Source organism: Equus asinus, chromosome 18 (genome assembly GCF_041296235.1).
Source record: "Equus asinus isolate D_3611 breed Donkey chromosome 18, EquAss-T2T_v2, whole genome shotgun sequence".
Taxonomy (NCBI): Eukaryota; Metazoa; Chordata; class Mammalia; order Perissodactyla; family Equidae; genus Equus; species Equus asinus.
Window position 1 is genome coordinate 6,863,404 of NC_091807.1, and position 23,626 is coordinate 6,887,029.

The 23,626-nt window shown below is 34.8% G+C and overlaps 1 long non-coding RNA gene across 4 annotated transcripts in view; it reads right to left on the reverse strand.

Annotated features, from left to right (window-relative positions):
* LOC139040970 (uncharacterized) overlaps nucleotides 1–23,626 on the reverse strand; it is a 278,811-nt gene that overhangs the window by 75,248 nt on the left and 179,937 nt on the right. For 2 of the 4 annotated variants that reach the window (XR_011495331.1, XR_011495333.1), the window contains exon 2: nucleotides 1,243–1,333. The exons of 1 other annotated variant lie outside the window; for it this stretch is intronic. This is a non-coding gene — a long non-coding RNA (uncharacterized lncRNA). Of the gene's footprint in view, nucleotides 1–1,242; nucleotides 1,334–18,088; nucleotides 18,207–23,626 lie in introns of those variants that run through there. One more of the 4 variants, XR_011495332.1, reaches the window with a different exon arrangement.

Sequence of the window (23,626 nt, forward strand, 5' to 3'; positions counted from 1 at the left end):
TGGCAGAGAGCTGCATGCTGGTTTCTGGAGCAACCAGCACACAGCTTGTAGAAGCCAACCTAGGCAAAAAGGACCCTGCAATACAAATATCAGAGATGAGTGCTCTAATCACTGATGGCTGCTTCTGATCACAGAGATGCAGACAAAAAGGCTAGCAGTCATTGTTGCTGTGCCTCCACTCACTGTTGCAAGCCCCTACTCCTCAGGCTGCAGTGACCTTGAGTGGAATTAAAGGGCTAGTACCCTTTCCTCCCTTTCATCTTTTTCATTTTCCCTTTTCAGGAGCCAGAGATTCCAAAGCAACTGCATATACTGGGAAAATTAGAAAGTGACAACACACACCCAAGGAAAGCTACAGGCTCAGAAGAGACCTGAACACCTTAAGTTTCCATCTCAGGTTGATTCTTGGACTAGAGACAACCTAAAACAGTAAGAAATAAAATAAAAATAACAAATAAAAACAATAAGAAGAAACAGCAAACCCAGGAGAAGGGAGAGAGTCTAACCTCCAGAGTTATCACATTATTAGTTTTAAATGAACAGTTTTTAAGAACAAAAATGACAAAAAAAATCACAAGGCATACAAAAAAAAAAAAAAAACAGAAAAAGATGGCCCGTTCAAAGGAAAAATAAGGCAACAGATACCAACCCTGGTAAAAACATGATGGCAGATCTACTAGACAAAAACTTTGAAACAATTGCCTTAAATCTTAAAGATGTTAAAAGAACTAAAGAAATATGAAGAGAAAGTCAATAAAATGATGTGTGACCAAAATGGAAATATCAACAAAGTTAGAAAACCTAAAAGAAGAAGAAATTCTGGAGCTGAAAATTACAATAACTGAAATGAAAATTTCATTGAGGAATTCAAAGGCAGAGTTGACCAGACAGAAGAAAAAATCCACAAACTTGAAGATAGGACATTGGAAATTGTTCAGTCTGAGGAACAGAAAGAAAAAAGACTGAAGAACATTGAACAGAGGCTGAGGTACCTGTGGAATACTGTAAAGAATATCAATATATGCATTGTAGGAATCACAAAAGAAGAGAGAATAAAGAAGCAGAGAGAATATTAGAAGAAATAATAGCTGAAAACTTTCCAAATTTTGTAAGATATGAATATAAGCATTCTAAAAGTTCAACAAACTCTAAGAGATTCACACTGAGACACAGAATAATGAAACTTTTGGAATCCAAAGACACAGAGAGACTCTTGGGAGCAGCAAGAGAGAAACCACTCACCACATACAAGAGCTCCACAATAAGATTTCCACCAGATTTCTCACTAGAAACTTTGAAGGACAGAAGGCAGGGGGCTGACATGTTCCAAGTGCTAAAAGAAAAAAAAGAAAACCTGTCAACCACAAATCCTCTATCTAGAAAAATTGTCCTTCAAAAGTAAGCAAGAAATTAAGATTTCCCAGGTAAACAAAACCTAGAGAGAATTATTACCATTAGACCTGCCTTCCAAGAAATGCTCAAGGGAGCACTGCAGCATGAAATGACAGGACGTTAGACAGTTAACATGAAATAATATGCAAAAATAAAGATCTCAATAAAGGTAAGTACATTGGCAATTATAAAAGCTAGTATTATTGTAACAACAGCTTGTAACTCTACTTTCTGTTTTCTAAATGATTTAAGAGACTAATACATTTTAGAAAACAATTATTACGTTAAAAGTTAGTATTACTGTAACTTTGGTTAGTAACTCCACATTTGGAATTCTACATAATTTAAGAGACTAATGCATTTAAAAGAATTATTAGTTTATGTTTTAGGGCAGACAATGTATAAAGATGTAATTTGTGACATCAACAACGAGTGGTGAGACAGCTGTTAAAGGAGTAGAGTTTTTATGTTATTGAAGTTAAGCTTGCATAAATTCAAATTAGAGCATTATAACTATAGGATGTTAAATGTATCCCATGATACCCACAAAGAAAATAGTTATAAAATATATACAAAAGGAAATGGGAAAGAAATTTAAACATGCCAACTCAAAAATCAGCTAAACACAAAAGTAATATAGGAAAAATATGAGGAAAAAAATAGACAAACAACAAAATGACAAAAGTCCCTCCTTATCCATAGTTATTTTCACTGCAAATGGGTTAAATTCTCCCATGAAAAGTCAGATACTGGCAGAATAAATAAGAAACATGATCCAAGTATTTGCTGTCTATAAGAGACTCACTTTAAATTCCACGACACTTTCAACTGATTGAAAGCGAAAGGATGGAAAAAAGATATTCATGCAAATGTTAACCAAAAGACAGCAGGGGTAGCTATACTAATCTTAGACAAAATACATTTTAAATTGGAAAAGACTACTAGAGGAAAAAGAAGGACATTATATATTAATAAAATATTCAAATAAGCAAGAAGATATAATAATTATAAATATTTATGCATCTAAAAATAAATCAAAATATAGAAAGCAAAAATCGACAGATTTAAAGGGTGAAATAGACAGTTCTACACTAATAGTTGGGCATTTTAATACCCCACTATCAATAACGGATAGAACATCCAGACAGAAGATAAATGAGGAAATAGAGGTCTTAAACAACACAATAAACCAACAAGATCTAACAGACAAATATAAAACACTCTACACCATCACAACAGCATACATATTTTTTTCAAGTACACATGGGACATTTTCCAGGATAGATCATATGTTAGAACAAAAATCGAGTCTCAATACATCTTAAAAATGGATATCATTCAAAGTATCTTCTCCAACTATCATGGGATAAAGTTAGAAATTAATAACAGAAGTAAAACTATAAAATTCACAAAATCGTGAAAATTAAACAGAACTCTCTTAAAAGACCAATAGATCAAAGAAGGAATCACAAGGAAAATTAGAAACACCCAGGAGATGGCCCCGTGACTAAGCGGTTAAGTTTGCGAGCTCTACTTCAGTGTCCCAGGGTTTTGCCGGTTCAGATCTGGGCTCAGACATGGCACCACTCAGCAAGCCATGCTGATGTGGTATGCCACATAGCACAACCAGAGGCACTCACAACTAGAATATACAACTATGTGCTGGGGAGGGAGGGAGCTTTGGGGAGAAGAAGAAGGGGGAAAAGAAAAGAAGATTGGCAACAACTGTGAGCTCAGGTGTCAATCTTTAAAAAATAAAAAAAGAAACACTTAAAGACAAATGAAACTGAAAAATCAATATATCAAAACTTATGGGACACAATGAAATCAGTGAAAAGGGAAACTTTATAACTATAAAGGATTACATTGCACAGCAAGAAATATCTCAAATTTACAACCTGACATTACAATTAAAGGAACTAGAAAAAGAAGAACAAAATAAACTCAAAGCTAGCAGAAAGAAGAAAATAATAAAGATTAGAGCAGAGATCAGTGAAATAGAAAACAGAAAAACAATAGAGAAAATCAATGAAATCTAAAGTTGGTTCTTTGAAAAGATGAACAAATCAGCAAACCTCAAGGTGAGGGACTAAAGCAAGAGAGAAGACAAATTACCAAAATCAGAAGTGAAAGGGGGACATAACTACTGATTTTAAGAAATAAAATGGATTAGAAGCACATACTATGAACAATTGTGTGACAGTCGCTTGGATAACCTAGGCGAAATGGACAGATTTCTAGATACGAAAAACCTACCAAGGCTAAATCACAAAATATAGAAAATCCAAATAGACCTATAACATAAAAAGATTGATTTAGTAATCAAAAATCTTCCAATAAAGAAAAGCCCCATACACGATTATTTCACTGGTGAATTCTACAAAATGTTTAAAGAATTAATGCTAATCCTTTTCAAGCTTTTCCAAAAAGTTGAGGAGAAGGAAACACTTCCTAACTCCTTCTGAAAGGCCAGCATTACCTTGATACCAAAGCCAGGCAAAGACACCACAAGGAAAGAAAACTACAAACCAATATCCTTTATGATCATCATGCAAAAATCCTCAACAAAATACTACCACACTGATTTCAGCAGCATATTAAAAGGATTACACACCATGAACAAGTGGGATTTATTCTTGGAAGCCAAGGTGGTTTCGATATAAAAAAATTGATCAATATACAAAAATTATCAATTGAGAATATGCCACATTAACAAAATGAAGGGAAAAAAACCCAGATGATCATTTCAATTGATATAGGAAAAGCATTTGACAAAATTAAACAGCATTTTTTCATTAAGAACACTCAATGCACTAGGAGTAGAAGGAAATTATGTCAACACAATAAAAGCCATATTTGAAAAACCCACAATAAACATCATACTCAATGGCTAAATACTGAAAGGTGCTTTTCCAAGGCCAGGAACAAGGTGAGGATGCCCAATTTTGCCACTTTATTCAACAAAATATTGAAAATCCTAGCCACAGCAATTAGATAAGAAAAAAATTAAAAGGTATCCAAATTGAAAAGCAAGTTTTAAAATTATCTCTGTTCACAGATGTCTTGATTTTAAATGTAGAAAACCCTTAAGATTTCACACACAAAAAATATTAGAACCAATAAATGAATTCAGCAAAATTGCAGGGTATAAAGTCAGCACTCAAAAATCAATTGCATTTCTATATATTAACAATGAAAAATTTGAAAAGGAAATTATAAAAATAATTTCATTTGAAATAGCAACAAAAATAATAAAATACTTAAGAATAATTTAACCAAGAATGTGAAAGACTTGTACAATGAAAACTACAAAACTCCAAAATATTGCAGAAAGAAATTGAAGAAAGACATAAATAAATGGACACAAATCCATGTTCATGTGTTGGAAGGCTTAACATTGCTAATATGTCCATAGTACCCAAAGTGATCTACAGATCCAGTGAAATCCTTATCAAAAGCCCAGCGAAGTCTTTTGCAGAAATAAAAAAACCCATCCTAAAATTCAAATTGCATCTCAAAGACCCTGAATAGCCAAAACAATCTTGAAAAAAGATAACAAGGCTAGAGGACTCACACTTCCTTATTTCAAAACATACTCTAAAGCTCGAGTAATCAGAAGAGTGTGGTGCTGGTATAAAGTCAGACATATAGATCAATGGAATAGAATAGAGAATCCAGAAATAAACTCTGGCAAATAATTTGTGACAGTGGTGCCAAAACCATTCAATGGAGAAAGGACAGTCTTTTTAACAAACGGTGCTGGAAAAACTGGATATCCACATAAACAAGAATAAAGTTGGACTCTTACCTAAAACCATGTACAAAAACTAACTCAAAATGGAGCAAAGACCTAAATATAAGACTTTAAACGATAAAACTCTTAGAAGAAAACATAGGGAAAATCTTTCACAACATTAGATTAAGCAGTCAATTTCTTGTCTATAACACCAAAGGCACAGCCAATGACAACAAAAAATAGATAGGTTGGGGGGCCGGCCTGGTGGTGCAGTGGTCAAGTTCACACATTCCACTTTGGTGGCCCAGGGTTTACCAGTTCCGATCCTGGGTGCGGACCTGTGTACCACTTGTCAATCCATGCTGCGGCAGGCATCCCACAAAGTAGAGAAAGAGGGGCATGGATATTAGCTCAGCACCAGTCTTCCTCAGCAAAAAGAGGAAGATTGGTGTAGATGTTAGCTCAGGGCTAATCTTCCTCAAAAAAAAGAAAAATAGGGCAGACTTCATGACAATTTAAAAAATTTGTGCATCAAAAGATAACATCGACAGAGTAAAAAGGCAATCCACAGAAGGGGAGAAAATATTTACAAATCATATATCTGATAACTGATTAATATTCCAAATATATAAAGAATTCCTAACACTCAACAACAAAAAACAAACTCAATTCAAAAACGAGCAAAGGACTTGAATAGACATTTCTCCAAAAAAGAAATATGGATGGCCAATAAGCATGTGAGATGATGCTCAACCTCTCTATTCGTTACAGAAATGCAAATCAAAACTACATTGAGAGACTATTTCACAGCTATTGGGATGACTACTATCAAAACAGACAGAAAATAACAAGTGTTGATGAGGCTGTGGAGAAATTGAAACCCTTGTGCACTGTTGAGGGGAATGCAAAGTGGTACAACTGCTGTGGAAAACAGTATGTTGGTTCCTCAAAAAATTAAAAATAGAATTAACAAATGATCCAACAATTCCCCTTCTGGGTATATAACCAAAAGAATTGAAAGCAGGCTCTCAGAGAGATATTTACACACCCAGAAATACAGCGCAGCAGCATTATTCACAATTGCTACAATGGGGCAACAATCCAATATTTATTGATGGATGAATGGATAAGCAAAATGTGGTATGTACATACAACGGAATATTACTTAGTCTTGAAACAGAAGAAAATTCTGACATATGCTACTACATGGATGAACCCTGAGGACATACTAAGTGAAATAAGCCAGTCCCAAACAGATAAATACTGTATGATTTCGCCTACATGAAGTGTTTGGAGTGGTCAAAATCATAGAGATAGAAAGTAGAATGGTGGTTGCCAGGGTCTGGAGGGAGGGGGCGATATAGAGTTATTGTTTAATGGGTATACAGTTTCAGTTTTAAAATATGAAAAACATTATAGAGATGGATGATGGTTATGGTCACACAACACTTTGAATATATTTAATACTTCTGAACTTACACTTAAAAATGGTTAAGATGGTAAATTTTACATGTATTTCACCACAAGTAAAATACACATATGTATATTCACTAACATTGCAAAGTCATTGAATAAGTTAAGACATAAACAAGTAAATAAATACATGTGCTTCCCTTGCTAACCGAAACTCCCCTACCTGCCATAGACAATAAGAAAGATTTTGCCGTGATGAATATTTCTGGCTAGACTTACCTCAGGAAGTTGCATATCCAGAGAAAGCCAAACCTCAGATGTATAACTCAAGTCACTTTCTAGCAGGCCTCAGAAGGCCAATGAAGCCAGAAGAAATGTAGACCATCAAAGAAATTACAAGGCATGACTAATTTGTATTAGCACATTTCTAGAGAATATATGTGATATGTATTCTGACAGTGCTTGACCACAGGATAAAAAAAATTTGATTTTGGCTGAATGTATTTATTTCATTCAGTGGTTTTCGTTCACCAGCGATTTTGCACTTGACAGAACATTTGGCAATGTCTGCGTACATTTTTCATTATCAAAGCTGGGGGAGGGTATAATTGGCATCCAACAGGTAGAGGCCAAGGATGCTGCTAAACGTTTTACAATGAACAAGTGTAATCCCCTCTAATACGTGATTTTCAAGTCCCAAATATCAATTGTGCCCAGATTAAGGAACTATGATAGAGTTGCGTTTACCAGATGGTCTGGGTTTAATGTGCTAACCTAAGCAGCTAGTTCTAATTTTTAGTTGGTTGGCTAATTGTAAGGAGATGAAACAAGATTGAGTTCTCATAAAATAGTTAGAACAGTGTAGTGAATACAAAAACTATTAGAGTGGATTATAATACATGGCACAACTATTCCACTACTATATTTTTCACTGTTGAGACTGAGAAGATTGTCTATTCATGAAGGCATTAAGAAGTTAGAAGTATTGTAGACGTTTCTTATAGGCTAAGGATACCGGTGGATACGGCAGTAGCGATGGCAGATATTTCAATGGAAATAGCTTGATCCCAGAAAGACAGAGACATAGTAGAACACTTAACTGACAGAGTAAAGACATTGGACAGCAAGGTCAAAATAATGATAAAATAGTCTAACCCATAAGGATGCTTGGCATGAGAAAATCGCTAATTGTGCCCCTATGAGGACCAAAATATATGGATCCCCCCTAACATTCCTACATTACTTTCTACAGCCAAAACAAAACTCTAGAGTCTGATGATTAAAAAGGTCAGGCTTGAGTTACAAAAGTTTTCAAATGATTTTACCCAAATTCCAGATGAGTCATTTCACAGCCTCAAGGCCATTCAAATGAAAGGGAAAGTATTGAAAAAGAAACCTGCAACAATATCACTGGTATGTATGATGAATTTTCAACCTAACATGTCTGGAAAGGTACCTGCAGCAATTTAGCAGTTTGAATGACAAAACAAAAGGAGAATAGTTTTGTCCCTTTTGAAATAAAAGGCCTGCAGTGTGGAGGAGATTCTTAATATTCATGAGAACAGAATGGCTTGTTCTAAAGATGTCAGTCATCCAACTTCTCCTAAAACCTCAGTGCTCATTGAGGTTTTGAGACAAAAAACAGTGACCATGATGACAGAACGGCGGCTGTTCAGCAGCTGATCAAAAGACTTTGCCTCACCAAGGCTGATCTGACCACCTCCACTGCTGAGGGCACAACTCACCTCATCTTAGACAAGTCCCTAAAATGAAACATAGCCCAGTATTTGGTGACAGGTGAATATATTTGCCCCACTTTTTAAAAATCACACATGAGATTCATTCATTTATTCAGTCATTATTTATTGCCTGTACTATGCTTAAAGAGCGGTTCTAGTGGCTTGGGATACATGAGAGGAAAAAGATTTAATAAAAATAATCCAAAGTCTTTCCATGGTAGAACATATTCTCAGTGGGCGCAAGGCAAAATAAGCAATAAATATCATATGAGTATAAGTTTTACACCATATTGTAAACTGATAAATATGGTGGAGTAAAAAATGTAAAATTGAGTTAGAGAATCAAGAATGTCTAGGTTGAGAGTGTTGGTTGGGTAAGGTGGTCCTCTCTGAATTATATTTGAGTAAAGACTTGAAGGACACTGGTAGTTAGTCAGGTGAATAACTGGGAAAATATTGTTTCAAGCAGAGGGAACTTTGCACTTAGCCAGTACAGTGAATGGAATTCACCTAGCGGATATCAGGTCAACAAGGAGGCCAATGTGACGGGGTGGGAGTGAAGAGATGAGGGGACAGTAATAAGAGAAATCAGAGAGGTGGAATGAGCATGTGGCAAGGACTTGTATTCCCACTATGTTCTTGAAGTGTTGGGTGCCAGAAATATTCAGCAAGCAATATTAGTGACTACCACCATGTTCTTCTCTTCTCCAAATATTTGACTCAATCTTTTCCTCCATGTTATATACTTCTACTCCTCCACAAAGGAAACACCCTAAAAGTTAAAGATAGTTATTATATCAGTCTCCAAGTCCAGGGCTTCTCTGTGCTGTATGGCAATCTTGCCATCCAGTCTCACGCAGCTCTGTTTGATCCGGTGACTATGACTTGATGGGACAAATTATGCCCCATACATTCTAAATACAGTGGTGGAACAAGGACAATACAGAGTCCTTGCTCATAAAGAGGTCCTCTTCATAAAGAAAGTGATAGAAAACTCAGTCATGGATATGCTGGTATCAGATTAGACTGGCTATTAAGGCCCAATAGTTAAATTCTCAGGAAATTTGTGAGTCAGATAGCATTACATTGGTAGCTTGAAATTGGCCATAGTAGGAATATTTATATAAAACAAATTGGCAAATAGTGCAAATCAGGATTATTTTTCCCGAAGAGATGGTTGTCAAACATTTACTGATAAACCATTGAGGCATACTACAGTCATTTCTAAAATTTCACAGGACAGGTATTGGAAAAGTTCATAACCCTGGGGGTAAAGAACGATCCTTTGTTAATCTCTGATTCTGCTTCTGGAAGTTAGAAGAGACCAAGCTCTCTTTGACAGCAGATTACTCAGCCTGCTTTCTGGACATACAAGGTCAGGGGGACATAGGGTCATTTTTGGTCTCAAACGGTCCAGACTGCTGGTTTTTTGAAAGCACAATTCTTTCAAAAAATCCAAAGGTATAGTGCTTCTTTAATTCCAATATATTCAACATGCCAGAAACAATAAACAATGTTATTTTTGAGACACAAAATTCACATCTCTCTATTTCTTTTATTGCTAACTCATGTGTCTTTTTCTCTATTTCTTTCCAGCTATCTTGAATCTTTTATGCTTTAGTGGCAAAGTCACACACCTATTCTCTTTTCCCTGAGGCATTTTGTACTTTTGAAAGGATATAAATTCAAGTAGGCTCTACATTCTTAACTTGATCTTTGCTCTGAGTCACTTTAATCCATTCATTGGTTTTAAAAGTGACAGAAAGCAGGTCAGCAGTTGCCTGGCAAGGGGGTAGAGGAAGAATGGATTACAAAGAGCACAAAAAAACTTTTAGAGGTGATGGCATTGTTCCTATTCTTGTTTGTGGCAGTGGTTTCTAGGATTGTATACATCTGTCAAACCTGATCTTAATATATACTTGAAAATATGAAGGTTATTATATTTCCTTTATAACAATACATTTGGGAGGAAAAATAATAAATGTGAAGTGGATACTTTGATCTGATCTTTGCAAACAGACCTTTCTGATTTTATCTTTTTCTAGTTGTGCAGGGAGTGAAAGGGTGGGGGGGGGGATATTGCCACTTGTTAGTGTGCCTGTCCCCTTTATACTTCATGGTGAATGAGCTGATCGTTTTCCGAAGTTCTCTCTCTCTTGTCAGGGCCAACAGTAACCAATACACACTATTAACATTCTGCTTTCCAACATCTGCACCTAGAGTTATTTTATTAAGTCAAATATTTACCACTGCCTAACAAGGATAACCATCCTCCAAGCCTCTAGCATCTTCACTGTCTGTCACCAGCTCTTTAAGCCACAGCCACATATGTTAAGATTTTGTTACATTACATTGCACTTCTAGGAGACAATTTATGTTTCAGTCAAAATAGCCTAGGTTATGTAGTATAACCAATAACTCCTAAAATATCAATTATTTTACACATCAAAAGATAGTATCTTAAGGCCAGTGCAATGGCCTTAGAGTAGGAATTTGCCTAGCACACATCAAGACAACAAGGAGGCTACCCGTACATATGCCATGGCTTGGTAGGGACTTTACTACTTACCCTTACTTTGAGATTCAAGATACCAGAGCAGGGACCAGCCCGATGGTGTAGTGGTTAAGTTTGTGTGCTCTACTTCAGCAGTCTGGACTTCACAGGTCCAGATCCTGGGTGCGTGGGCCTAGCATCACTTGTCAAGCTACACTGTGTCAACATCCCATGTAAAATAGAGGAAGATTGGCACAGGTGTTAGCTCAGGGCCAGTCTTCCTCTCACACAGACACAAAGATACCACAGCAACTACCATCTTAAACATTGTTGGTAGCTCCCTGTATAGGCAAGTAGTAGAGATAGGTATGCTATGAGAAGAAGTGACCTGGAAGATAATGGATGCTGTGCAGGGAGCAAAATGCTTATAACTGAGATTGTGGAAGTTTGGTCAATATTGGTAATGACAAGGTTTGGAGGATGACCATGGGATTGAGTGGCTAATGGACATTAGAGAGTTTGAAGGACAACATCATTAGACAAGAGCATTTCCAACAACTGAGAAGTTAAGGCATTGGACTTGTCATCTAGGTGTATATTGAAATTGCTAAGAATTAATATTGGTGTAAAATTGGGGAGAGTAACATGAACCATGGTTTGAAATTATTGAGAAGTGAAGTGAATTGAGTTCATAAATATTCACCATTGCCTGGAGAACAGGAGTAGTAAGGACAACAATAACTGCTACTCATATTTTTTATCTATGATGTATTAGTACTATAACTATATTTTAACAAATTTTATATTTATATTAAAATATTTTCTATTCTCTCTACTATTTTTTACACAGCTTAGGTGATAATTAAATTTACATTTTAGCTCATAGATTTAGTATACTGAGATGAGATCATAAAGTGACATGGGGGAGAATAGAAATTTGGATCAGAAATAACTGAAACTTTAGACTTGAGGAGAGAGAGCATTTTTATTTGTACTAGGGAAAGGTGTATTCTATTTGGAAATATTTTTTAGAAGAAAAATGTCCAAAGTGTTGACTTCTAGTAATTCTTTTATTACTCAGAGACCTGAAGGTCTGAAACTACTTTCTGTTAAGGAATGTCCTACATTACTGGAATTGGCGGAAGGTAGTGTCTATATCCCACAATAGACACTGAAAGGGCAGATACCTACCTTCTTAACCTTTCTTGCTGTGATGGCATGGATATACCTCTTAGACTAGGGCAAACACACTCACATTGGACAACATGGGTTACTATGTTTCAGTAAAGAAGGAAGAGGGGAGCATCTTTTCAGGTGGCCATAGCAATATCCATTCTAGAGATCCAGCGGAGGTGGCTGTAAAGCCAATATCCAGAGTCCAGCATTAGTGGTGCTGGCTGTGCAAGTTACCAAGTCCACTGCTCAGCAGTGGTGGCAGGTTGCCCTCTCCGGGCTCCTTTTGTGGCATGCTCTAGTCTGAAGTACTGATTGCTTTGCTTTCCTGTACTTCTGTTCATTTTCTGATTTCCATCCTTCTGCCTCCCTTGTGATTTGTTTTCTCCTTTAATCAGGCAGTTTATTCGTGTTGCTTGCAATTAAAAACACTGACTGTTGGGAGTCTCAGAAATATAATAAACAGAGTGGGGAGGAGAAAATATTCACAGAAATAAAGTCTGAACATTTTGCAGAATAGAAGAAAGACATGAGACCTCAAATTAAAAGATCACATCAAGTTTCAAGTAGGAAATATAAAAACAATTTCACACTGAGACCCATCAAACTGAAATTGCAGAACATCAAAGACAAAAAAAATAATGTGAAGACTGCTTTTAAAAGACTGACAGACTGATAGATTCCTCGTTTGTAACAATAGATGCCAGAAGACAGTGGAATAATGCATTCAAAATAACATATTCAAAATAACTGTCAATCTAGAATTCTATTCCCATTTTACCAGCCATTCAGGAACGAGAGGAATTAAAGAATTTTTTCAGATCAAGATTATAATTTTATTCCTAAAACATCTTTACCAAGAAAACCGCTAAAACACACACTTCAGAAAGAAGGAAATTAAAACAGAAAAGATAGTAATTTTTTAAATGGTGATGAACAAAGAAATTAATAATATGATGTGGTAAGTAAGTATTCACTGCAAAAATTAAAAATTAAAAAAAATAAAAATAGTAACCAATGTCTACTTTAAATAAAAAACCAAACCGTTACTTAGGGGCTGGCCTGGTGGTGTAGTGGTGAAGTTCACGTGCTCTGTTTCAGCAGCCCAGAGTTCATGTGTTTGGAGCCTGGGTGTGGACTTAAGCACTACTCATCAAGCCATGCTGTGGTGACATCCCACATACGAAATATTGGAAGATTTGCACAGCTGTTAGTTCAGTGAATATCTTCCTCAAGCAAAAGGAGGAAGACTGGCAACAGAAGTTAGCTCAGGGCTGATCTTCCTCACCAAAAAAACCCAAAAATTGTTTCAATATAGTTTATATACAAAAATAAATCTATTTTAAGTGTATATTTTGAAAAATTTACAATGGTTTGTAATCACCAGAACAATCAAGGTATAGAACATTTCCATCAACCCAAATGGATTCAATGGAGTTTTGAAACTGGCTGTTTTATCTGTCCAGAAAACCATGTTTAGACTTGCTTTCTATAGTTTTACGCTTCTTATAGAGATATAAAATTATGTTATTGAGTCTTCTTCTCTAAATTGTGCATGCCCCATAAGTCCAACATCTCAGACTCTAGTAGATCCACGTTCTGCTCCTCCACACATTTGGAGGGAGTCCTCATCCCCCAGTGCATTTGATGGTTAAGAATTATCCATTAAGACATTTCCTTAAATGAAAGTAGTAAGTACGTAAATAAAAGCCACTTTCAGTACAACAATAATACCTGGAAAAATTTTATGACTTTCAAGTTTAAATGATTGAACTATATTCTTGTTTTGTTTTCTGACTTTGTTTTTAAAAGCTAGACTATTTCGTCTTGCTTTTTCTCCTTTATTATTTGTTATAATATGAATCCCTAAAGAAGTAATCAAGGTGAATCCACATCCAAAGATGGTTGTATATGTAGATGTTACATGAGCAGTGGATCCAGTATTATGATTTAATAATTCTGGGCAACCATTCATGCAACAATATTTCTTGCCTTTCCATAGTAACATTTGAGTTTTAGGGTTTTATTATTTTTGTTTAAGGCTTATTTTCCTTTATATAAGAAGTAAACTGCAAGCTGAAGCACCTTAGTCATTCCGAAGATTTACACCTTAGTATGAAGTAGCAGCCTGGAGAGAGTAAAGGAACACTATTCACTGAACAAAAGAGACTTAAATAAAGCAGATAAAGTTGTTCAGATGTGAGACGAGACGCTAGTAACAGGAACAAAGGAAATATCACTCAATTGTTTAGTACTGGAGCTTTTTGCACCTTATATTGCCAAAAGTAAATTTGCAAATTTTTAAAAATGCTGTTTCAAAGATTCTTTTTGTTTTATAAAAATAAATTTAGCTTTTTTTCCATCTAAGCCTTTTTTTGGTTGAAAAATATGCCTTCCTTAGTTAGTTAAAAAAGACTTACTGAAAGAAAACAAAAGTCTCTAGTTCTTAAATTATTTTAAGCACAATAATATATTCTAGAAAGGCTAATAAATACTGATATTCACTTTATAGTCATACAAAGTATATTGCTTTTTGTAAAACAGTTGTTTCCCTGATGATAAATGCTGCAAAAATAACTCATGTTCAGGCTAGAACGAAATTGGCAGTAAAGACTAAACTCACATTATACTAGAAGGGAAAGAGATTTCAACTTGAGCCTCAAGCAACTAGAAGTTCTAGTTAGAAATGTGTCAGTAAGATTAAATAGCTCAGGTTTTCCTCTGGGTAACGTGGACAAGACTGAATTTTCATACATACATTATTGTTAAAGAATGGTAGTGATATCGGAAAGTTAACTTTCATTCAACAAACATTAATGAGGCTTTATTATGTGCCAAGAACAGTTCTGGGTTCTAGGCTGATATCAGGAAACAAAATTGAAAAATCTTTTCTATTGTGGAGCTTATATTCCAGGAAGTCAACTTTCAAGTCAAGATATAAAAAATTCTCAGTGGATGAAACACCATTGCTGTCTTTAAAATATATTTTAAATTTACCTAAATTTGAAATATATTTAAATTTAAAGTATATTTCCTAGGCATTGTTGGAAATATAGCTCAAATTTTTCATTATAAAACCAAAGAGTTATCTAATGTCTAAACATAATTAGGTACCTCTCAAACAAAAAAACAAAATTATCTAGGAAATGTTTTATCATTTGTGTGTAATTGATTAAATTATAGCTAAGTTTAAAAGAATTGCAATATAAGACTAAAGAATTCAGTTAGAGCAGTATGTATTCCAAAATTCCTGTATCACCTAGTGAATATCTTCAGGTAATCAGTTCCTTTTCACTTATTTCTCCCATATAATATTATTTTAATTATAAAGTACTTATATACTTTATTTTTCCAAACAATCAACCGCTATATTCCATGCAAATCATCTATATTAGTACTAAAAATTAGCAACTTTAAACGATTCCATTTACACGGCAGATTGTCAGAGAGTAATAGTAACATTAATGATTAAATTATTTCATTTATAGCAGTGCAGATTTTTTTTAAAAAAAAATTATTAAGCCTCACAATTATACTCAACTTTATTTATCGACCTTAGGATAATGTCCCATTTTAGGTAAGCCTGTAATGGCTAACTTTAGAAACTGTACTTTAACAGGACCTTACTTAGCTAAGGAATGTGAACTATTCAGATCACGAGAGGAAAAACCTTATTATTTGCCACTGTCATTATTAATTTCTGATTAATAATAGGTGATGTTCATTTGAATTTCACTTTATTAAAATAAATAATCAAATATTTAAAAATAATATTCAAACTGTAGAAATATAGGGGAAAACTGAATAGCATGTTATGCTGCAGAAATATTTTTCTGGTGTTGTTACTGATTTTTGAGATAGCTTATACATTGTACCTAAAAGCTTTTCTAAGTTGGCTCATATGGTTAATGACAGAGTTTCAACTTAACTTTACATTTCCTTGCTTCTCTGGTTTTCGTTTAGACCTTTAACATCGTTTCAGCACAACTTTTTTGGTTCAGTGCCTTGCTAAGCAGCTCAGGATTTCCTCCAGGGTCCCTACGGGCTCAATGTTGGACCCACTAAAACTTTCTTTGACAAATAATCTTCTGGTAAGTGTGACTTGTGTGGCAAATGCACACTTATTTATGGCTGACACAGTCTTGTGTCAAAAGAACATAAAATTGAAGTTATAGTTAATAACCTGCCATTTGGTATTATACTTGAATTTTCGCTCTTTTGCAGTTAAGGTTGTATGAGTATTTCCATTAAAAATTGATTTTCAGTGGTTTGTAACTTAACTGCAAATGATCTGTGCGTGAGAGATGAAAACTGATATACGAGTGCATCCCTTAAGAGCCAACGCGTAATTAAATTTGCATGGTTGTTTTAAAGTTAAATCGCAGTAGGTTAAGGGTGATATAAAAGAGCCATGGGTTTAGGGAAACATTGTAAATTAAATTTAAGTTGGATTCCTTTCATTTTTAATTAGCAAATACTATTAATTTAAATAATCATTTTGATTTCATAGAAATTATAAAAATATCAAAGTGCATAACATTTTTGCCTTCAAGATTGTGTAGGTTCACCATTGCTAGCTATTGACATTGGGAACATTCCACGAAAACCATACTTTGGCTTTTTTCGTTGATATTCACTTTATATCAATGTATCTTATATTTATAATTTTAAAAATCATTTAGTCATGAATCAATAAAGAATTATCTATAACTTTCTCACCTGAAGATGCCAGGTGCTGAGGGTTCCAAAGATAAACAATACTGTATCTGCCTGGAGAAGCTAACAGTCTGTTATGGTAGAAAAGAAAATAGTACACACCAGCGTATGAATGACAAAGATGTATAGAGGCAGGCAGGGCTGGAAGTTGGGGGTGGAGGATTTTAACTATTTGACCATGAAAGGAGTGAATTTGGAGAGAATAGTTTCAGGAAAGCCCTAGAGAAGGGAGTGCAAACACAATACACGAAAGGAAGAAACAGGATAAACATCAGGCTGAGCGCCACAATTTTATCACTAGGGAGTAGGATATCACCAACTGTTTTGAAACAGCACCCTGTCCACGACAGAAGAATATTTGAAGAAGGTTAATCTGGAAATACTCTAAAATGGCGGTATTGTTTCCTGTTTGAGAGTATGGACTCGGGTCAGATTCCCGGTTTTCAGTCCCAGTAGCAGTATTCCCTTGCTTTGTGAACTTGGGAAAGCCTTTTATCTCTAGGGTCTATGAGGGGCTATGCTGAAATGCAGATAAAAGATGAGAGAATACAGTACCTCCTGTGTGAAGTTGTAAGAATTAAATGAGAGAACACATGTAAGCACTCGGTACTATGCTTAAATACATCAAAAGTATCAGCTGTTATTGTTATTTAGGTGAATGAACAGAGGGAAAGGAAATATGTAAGACAAACAACTTGGATATGAATATAATTGTTCAAGATAGAATTATTGAGGAACTTGAATGAGGGCTTTAATCAGCAGGAATCCAAATGAAATTATGCATTAAATATAGAAAGTGTGAAGGTGGAATAAACACCACTGGAGAGTAGATTGGATTTCAGTGGTGAGAGAATTGTGAGCAAAATAATTATTTCCAGATTTCAAGCCTGGATGACTGGGAAGGTAGTTTCATGATCGTAAAAGGGGCATAATAATCAGAATGAGACGGTTAAGGGATGAGCTGAAATATAAGTGTTAAAGCTTCAAGTGCTCATTGGATATACAACTATGCAGAAGGTAGTTGTAAATATGATAAGGGTCTTTAGCATCAAGCTTCCCTTAAAATACACAAGAACAAAATTTAAATTTACAACTGCAATTTATGGAGATACACAACCGCCATTTTAACTCTTCATTGCCCTTGTTCGTAATACTTGCATTACAACACACTAAATAAAAGTAATATGTGAACTAATTGCAGAAAAGTGTTTTAAAAAATGTGTCTAATACGAAAAGCATTATGTAAATCATAATATTTTTAGTCAACTGGAAAAATATAAATAACTCTACAAGATTTTAGAGGAAATGATAATGTAACTTACAAAGATGAAATACAAGTGTGAACAACACACAGCTAAAAAAATCTTCAAGTTTCCTAGAAACAAATGCAAAGAAATTCAATATATTTACACATGCAAAACTTACCAATAATTGTCTTTACTAAATAACATCTAGAGCTATCAAGGTTATAGGAACATCGGCATTCCCCTCCAACACAATATCCTGGATATGACAGTGATGCTCCTACAACATTAGCTCCCGAATCTGCTTTTATCCGTTTGGATGTAGTGTTGCTATCTTTTCGCTAAGCAGCAAATTCAAATGTGAATCCTCGCAATTACTTCCTGTGATCCTAGTTTATTTTCTGGCACGAGTTTTTAGAGAATATTTTCTTTAAAAAATATGTTGAATTTATCCCTTGTTTCCCATTATCGATCCTACCAAATTTAGGTGTTTTTTACCTTGTGCATGGATGATTGCAGGTATTTTTAAGCTTTTCTTTATCTCTCTAAAATGTCCTTTATTGAACTTATGCTTCATTCCATTCTAAGAACAATATTTCAAAAAGATTCGTATTGCTTAAATAATTCATTCTTCAGAATAACATGTGTGTTGTAAATGGAGGAACCAAGAAGAATCAGAAATGGGAAGATTCATTTTTTGGTGTATTTACTCCCCTTGAGAGAATAATAATCATGATAATATAAGCAATAATAATATTATTTGGGGAGTTGTTTAGCTTTTCCTTCCTATAGAAAATAGTGAAAAAGATGTGGCTATTGGACCAAAAAGTATGGCTAAGCAACCAAAACACACAGAGAAGTTTCCCCTGCTTTTATCAATGTCAGTCTTGCAGTACAGATCGATTAACCTAAATCTAGTCACTTTCTTTGTCTGCATGGCAGATAGTGGTGAAGCATGGGGAAAAGCCGGTCAATCATTAGAGAACAAATGCAAAGAATAAAAATCTCAATGAACAAAAGAAAACAAAACAAAAATAATGACCAACTACCACACACACAAAAAAACCCTAAGGAATTAAATGCAACTCAATTTGGAATGAATCCCGCATCAATACTTCTTAAGTATTGCCCGTTTAGCAAAATAATGTGGTGAAATGCAGGAGGGTATGCCTGCAGAAAGGGAAGATATGCAAGAAGTGTAGTGAAATGCATTAAAAATAATAATTGAGAGAGAGACAAGAAGTATATAAGAAGTTGCTATAATTTCCTAGTAGAAATTGTGCATGGACAATAAATAAATTTACAGGGGTTAATGAGTCATGATTATAACAATAGAAGACAGAAAAAGGAGTAAGTCAAGGTAACAGAATAGACATGATTGGTCTAGAAAGAACACAGGTCGAGAAACCAGAAAATCTAAGTTTGAGTTCCTGTTTCACTGCATACTTACTGTATGACCCTAGGACTATTCACATTCCCTCTTTGAATATCTATTTACAAACCCACAAGATGGAACATAAGAATACGTTTTGGCTACTCACAAGATAAATGTGCATGTATGGAGTTAAATAACTCCAAATCCCACAGCAATATCACTGCTGGGATGGGGTCTAGGTTGGTGTTACACTAAAGTCTCTCCTCTTCTATTACCCTAAACCATAATGAATAAAGCAGCAAGGAAAAAGTTTACATGAAATATACACAAATCTAAGTGAACATTAGAGATCACCTGGCCAATGACCAAGGTGCCCAGGTATTTGCTTGTGAGTTCACTCACTAAACATTTATTGGATAACTACTAAAATCTAAACATTGTGTCAAACAGAGATAGGGACTGTCTGTGATGGAATCTGGTGACTCCAGCTATGTGAGAGGAAGGAAAGGACCCAGGATCAGTACTTTTAAAAGAGTGGTCACAGAAATGACACATAAGAAGGGTTGACTACTCTGAGCCTCTACTAGGCAATGGCATTGGAAGTGAAGACTTCAATAGAGTGAGAAGGACTGAGACAATTTCAATGTAAGCTTTGAATTCTCTTGAAGGCATCTTGGGAAGTAACTAAGATTAAAAGTAATTGTGCAATTAGACTAAAACAATATTGTGTTACTGATACTTTCCCCTTTGGATTCTTTAAGGTAAATTTATCAAGCCAATATTATTTTTCTGCTTTTAACAAAATCTTAAAACTATAAGAGAAATTATGATGTTTAAGCTTTGTCTAGTTTTAATTATTTTTTAAGGAAGCATGAGCTTGAAAAACATAAAACACAAAAATAAACAAAAAATAAAAGTAGCCAGATGTTAAAGATGCTGTATCTTGTGAAGAAAACAGGTTTCTGATAAAATAAGCAATGAGCACAAATGGAAGTGGTTTTTTTGGTCAGTAGAGATCTTCAGAAAGTCATATTTAAAAATGCTGGCAAGGAGAATATGTTATGGATAATTTACATTCTAAATAAATGCTTTAATGTGGTGCTTTCTTAGAATTTACTTAGGTTTTACCAATCTTAAACTCTATTTTTGATGTTATCAACATTTATGCTTTTGCAATCCAAGTGCTCATAGTTGGAATTGCTAATATATATTTTTCATTTGGATCTGGCAGAATATCTACATTCTTTTTATTAATTTATAATATGGCTATTATTCTTTAAATATTTTACATATGAAAGTTCATACATCTGATACTTCCTTATTATTTTCTATAAACTTGCGACTATTTTTGTTTTTGTATTTTCTACCATGGTATTTTTTTTTGTATGATGTTAACCTTTTCAGTGGATTGAGAAAACATCTATGCAAGTAAACCTTATATGGAGTAAAAATCATAAGCAGAATTACTTGAATTTAATCAGTTTGGTTCAGTTTCAAGCCCCATTTTAATTGCCCTCATTTTCTTTCAGTCTTAAACCTGCCAATTCTAAGTAAGACCTGGTTTGTACTATTATATTTCTTGTGGACATGTAACTTTTATTCCAGCATTCAATTTTTTTATTAATCTGTATGTCAACATTTGGTACTTTCTTCTTTGGATTTTAAGCACACTTTTTGACATGTGGCACAAAGTAGTGTCAACATACCTCTGTTCTTCACCATCTTAGCTGCTATCCTCCCATTTTCTGTTAAAAAAAAAAATCACAGTTTTTCTACAGCCAATTCCCTGCACCATGCATAAGCCCTCTCACCAGGCTGCTTCAATGAATAAAATGTTCTAGAAACAATTATCTATGGTGTGTCCCTGACATTTTCCTCTTTGCTACTATTTTATCTAATAAGAAAAAGTATCAGTCGCTTTTTTTCCAAACTAAGAGAAGTTTGTTTTTCTCTTTACCAGTTTCTCACTGTATTATTTCCCCAGACTTTCACCCTTTGGACATAACCCGATGTGGCTAAAATATTTGCAACTGGTAAAAGATAGTTTGCTTTGGAATAATCTTGAAATTTTACTACATATTGATTTCTTTCCTATAAAATCGGTAACAATACTTGACTAATTTGCATGGCCGGCAGGCTTCTTTGACTTTACTAAGGTCTATGAGGCACTTGAATGCAAAAAGAAATTGAAATCCAGGCCGTTATTACTGTTGTTATGTAGAAAACCGATATTAAAATACAATTGTATCTTTACGCTTCCCCTGGGCCATTGTCCTTTATGTTTTCACTTTATTCACTCTGTCTGTGTTAGATTGCCGTGAATATAAATTTCATAGAAGATCAAAGTCTACTAAGCATGATGTGCGTGCTTGAAACACTCCCTGTAAGGCAAGAATTAGTTAAGCTTCTTGGTCTCCTCCTCCTAAATTTATAGAAAGGTCTATGCCTTTGGCAAGTATATTTTATTTTCATGGGAGTATGACTTAGTCGGCATATGTATAACTATATGGAGATACCGAATGTGATGGAAAGATAAAATACGTTAGCTTAAAATCTAATTTTTCACGTGAATTACTTGCCTTAGTAGAGTGGGCGGGGTTTTCTTAAACCATGCATGATAGAATTTTATTTTCTCTTTTCAGTCTTTTACCATAAATGTTTCGTCTTGTAGTGGTTTTAATGTCAGTCTTTCTAGGTTTAAAATGCAATTTTAAAAGTACATCTACGAGAGGAAAGTTTATGAATGTGCATGTTTTTAGGTTACCTTTTGACCCACATTTTCCAGAGACAGTACATGACATTTCGTTATTCCCCCGGTTTCCTTTTAGAGCAGTGGGTCCTGACTGCTCGGAACAAAGCAATATGGTTTTGTGTGAAATCCGTTGCCATGTTGCTTGGATAAGGACAGCAATTTCTTCAGCCTCCTGAGACTTTCCAATGAGGTTAAAATATGCCTACAGATGTCAAAAGCATGTATACAAATTAGGGAAGGAAAGGAGTGAGAAATATGTGCAAAGAGCTTCATATGGTGACAGACACTAGAATTTAACATTCGCAATTGTTTTGAGTGCTACAAGTTTCATAAATTCCAGAGCAAATAAAATGGTGCATATTATAAATTAACACAAAGGCTCGTAATTTGTAATTGCGTTTCCCTTTCTGTTTGATGTTCACTGATTTGAGGTCAGGAAAGAAGTATTTACCTTTTGAGAGGAAAAAAGTGATTGCTATAACTTTATTAGTTACTTTTTTCTTAACTATTGTTTTGACATAATTTCAAATTTATAGAAAAGTTGCAAAACTAGCACAAAACATTCCGTTAATTTTCTTCCCCAAATGTTAACATTTTACTATTTGAGAATAAGGTGCAGATATGACGCTCCTGTACTTCTAAATGTTTCAGTATGTGTTTCCTAAAATCCTGAGCTAATCACGTAAAACTCTTTACCACAGCACAAGCAACAATTTCAGGAAATTAACCTCAATATTGTACTATTATCAAATATACAGACAGTATTCAGATTTCACCAATTGTCCCACTAATGCCCTTTAGAGCAAAAGAAAATGTGGGATCATGTGTTACAATCAACTGTCATATCTGGTCTTTTAATCCAGAGTAGTTTCTCAGTTTTTAATTCTGTTTCATGGCATTGATCTTTTTGAAGTGCACAAGGCCACACATTTTGTACAATGTCCCTCAATTTGGGTTTGTCTGATGCTTCATCACGATTAGATTCAGGGCACACAGTTTGGCAGGAATGCTTAGCAACCATTGTGCTCTTTTCTCAGGAGGCCCAAGAGGTTGATTGGTTCCATTCCTGGTGAAGTTACCACTGATCACATAGTGCCGGGTTTCTCCACTGTGAAGTAAAACATAAACGTCTTTGCACATAGACTGTGTACACGATTTCCCATGCCTCCTTTATCACCCCAGCTAAAATCTGACCTGGCTTTACCCAAAGTGTATGTAAAAGTAAGGTACAACCGATATATTTTTAAGGATAATAGTGTGATGGAGTACAAAAAAAATATATAAGGAAGCAGGAAAGAGAGAAAGAAAAAGGAGAAAGCAAAAAATGGCTTTGGCCTCAGGCAGATCTGTGTCTAAAATGTACTTTTGCTATTTCTTCTGAGTTTTGTTTTCTCTTCTGATATATGAGGAAAAGAGTGTTTATCTTACATGGCTGTTTGTAGATTAAAAATTAGGTATACACAGAGCGTGGACGGAGCAAGTGCCCAGCACTCAGTGTCATATGCTAGTGCTCCGTAAATATTATGAGTTCTGATCACTTACCAAGATAATCAGGAGAAATAAGTGTACGTTTATGTTTTAATCCCAATGAA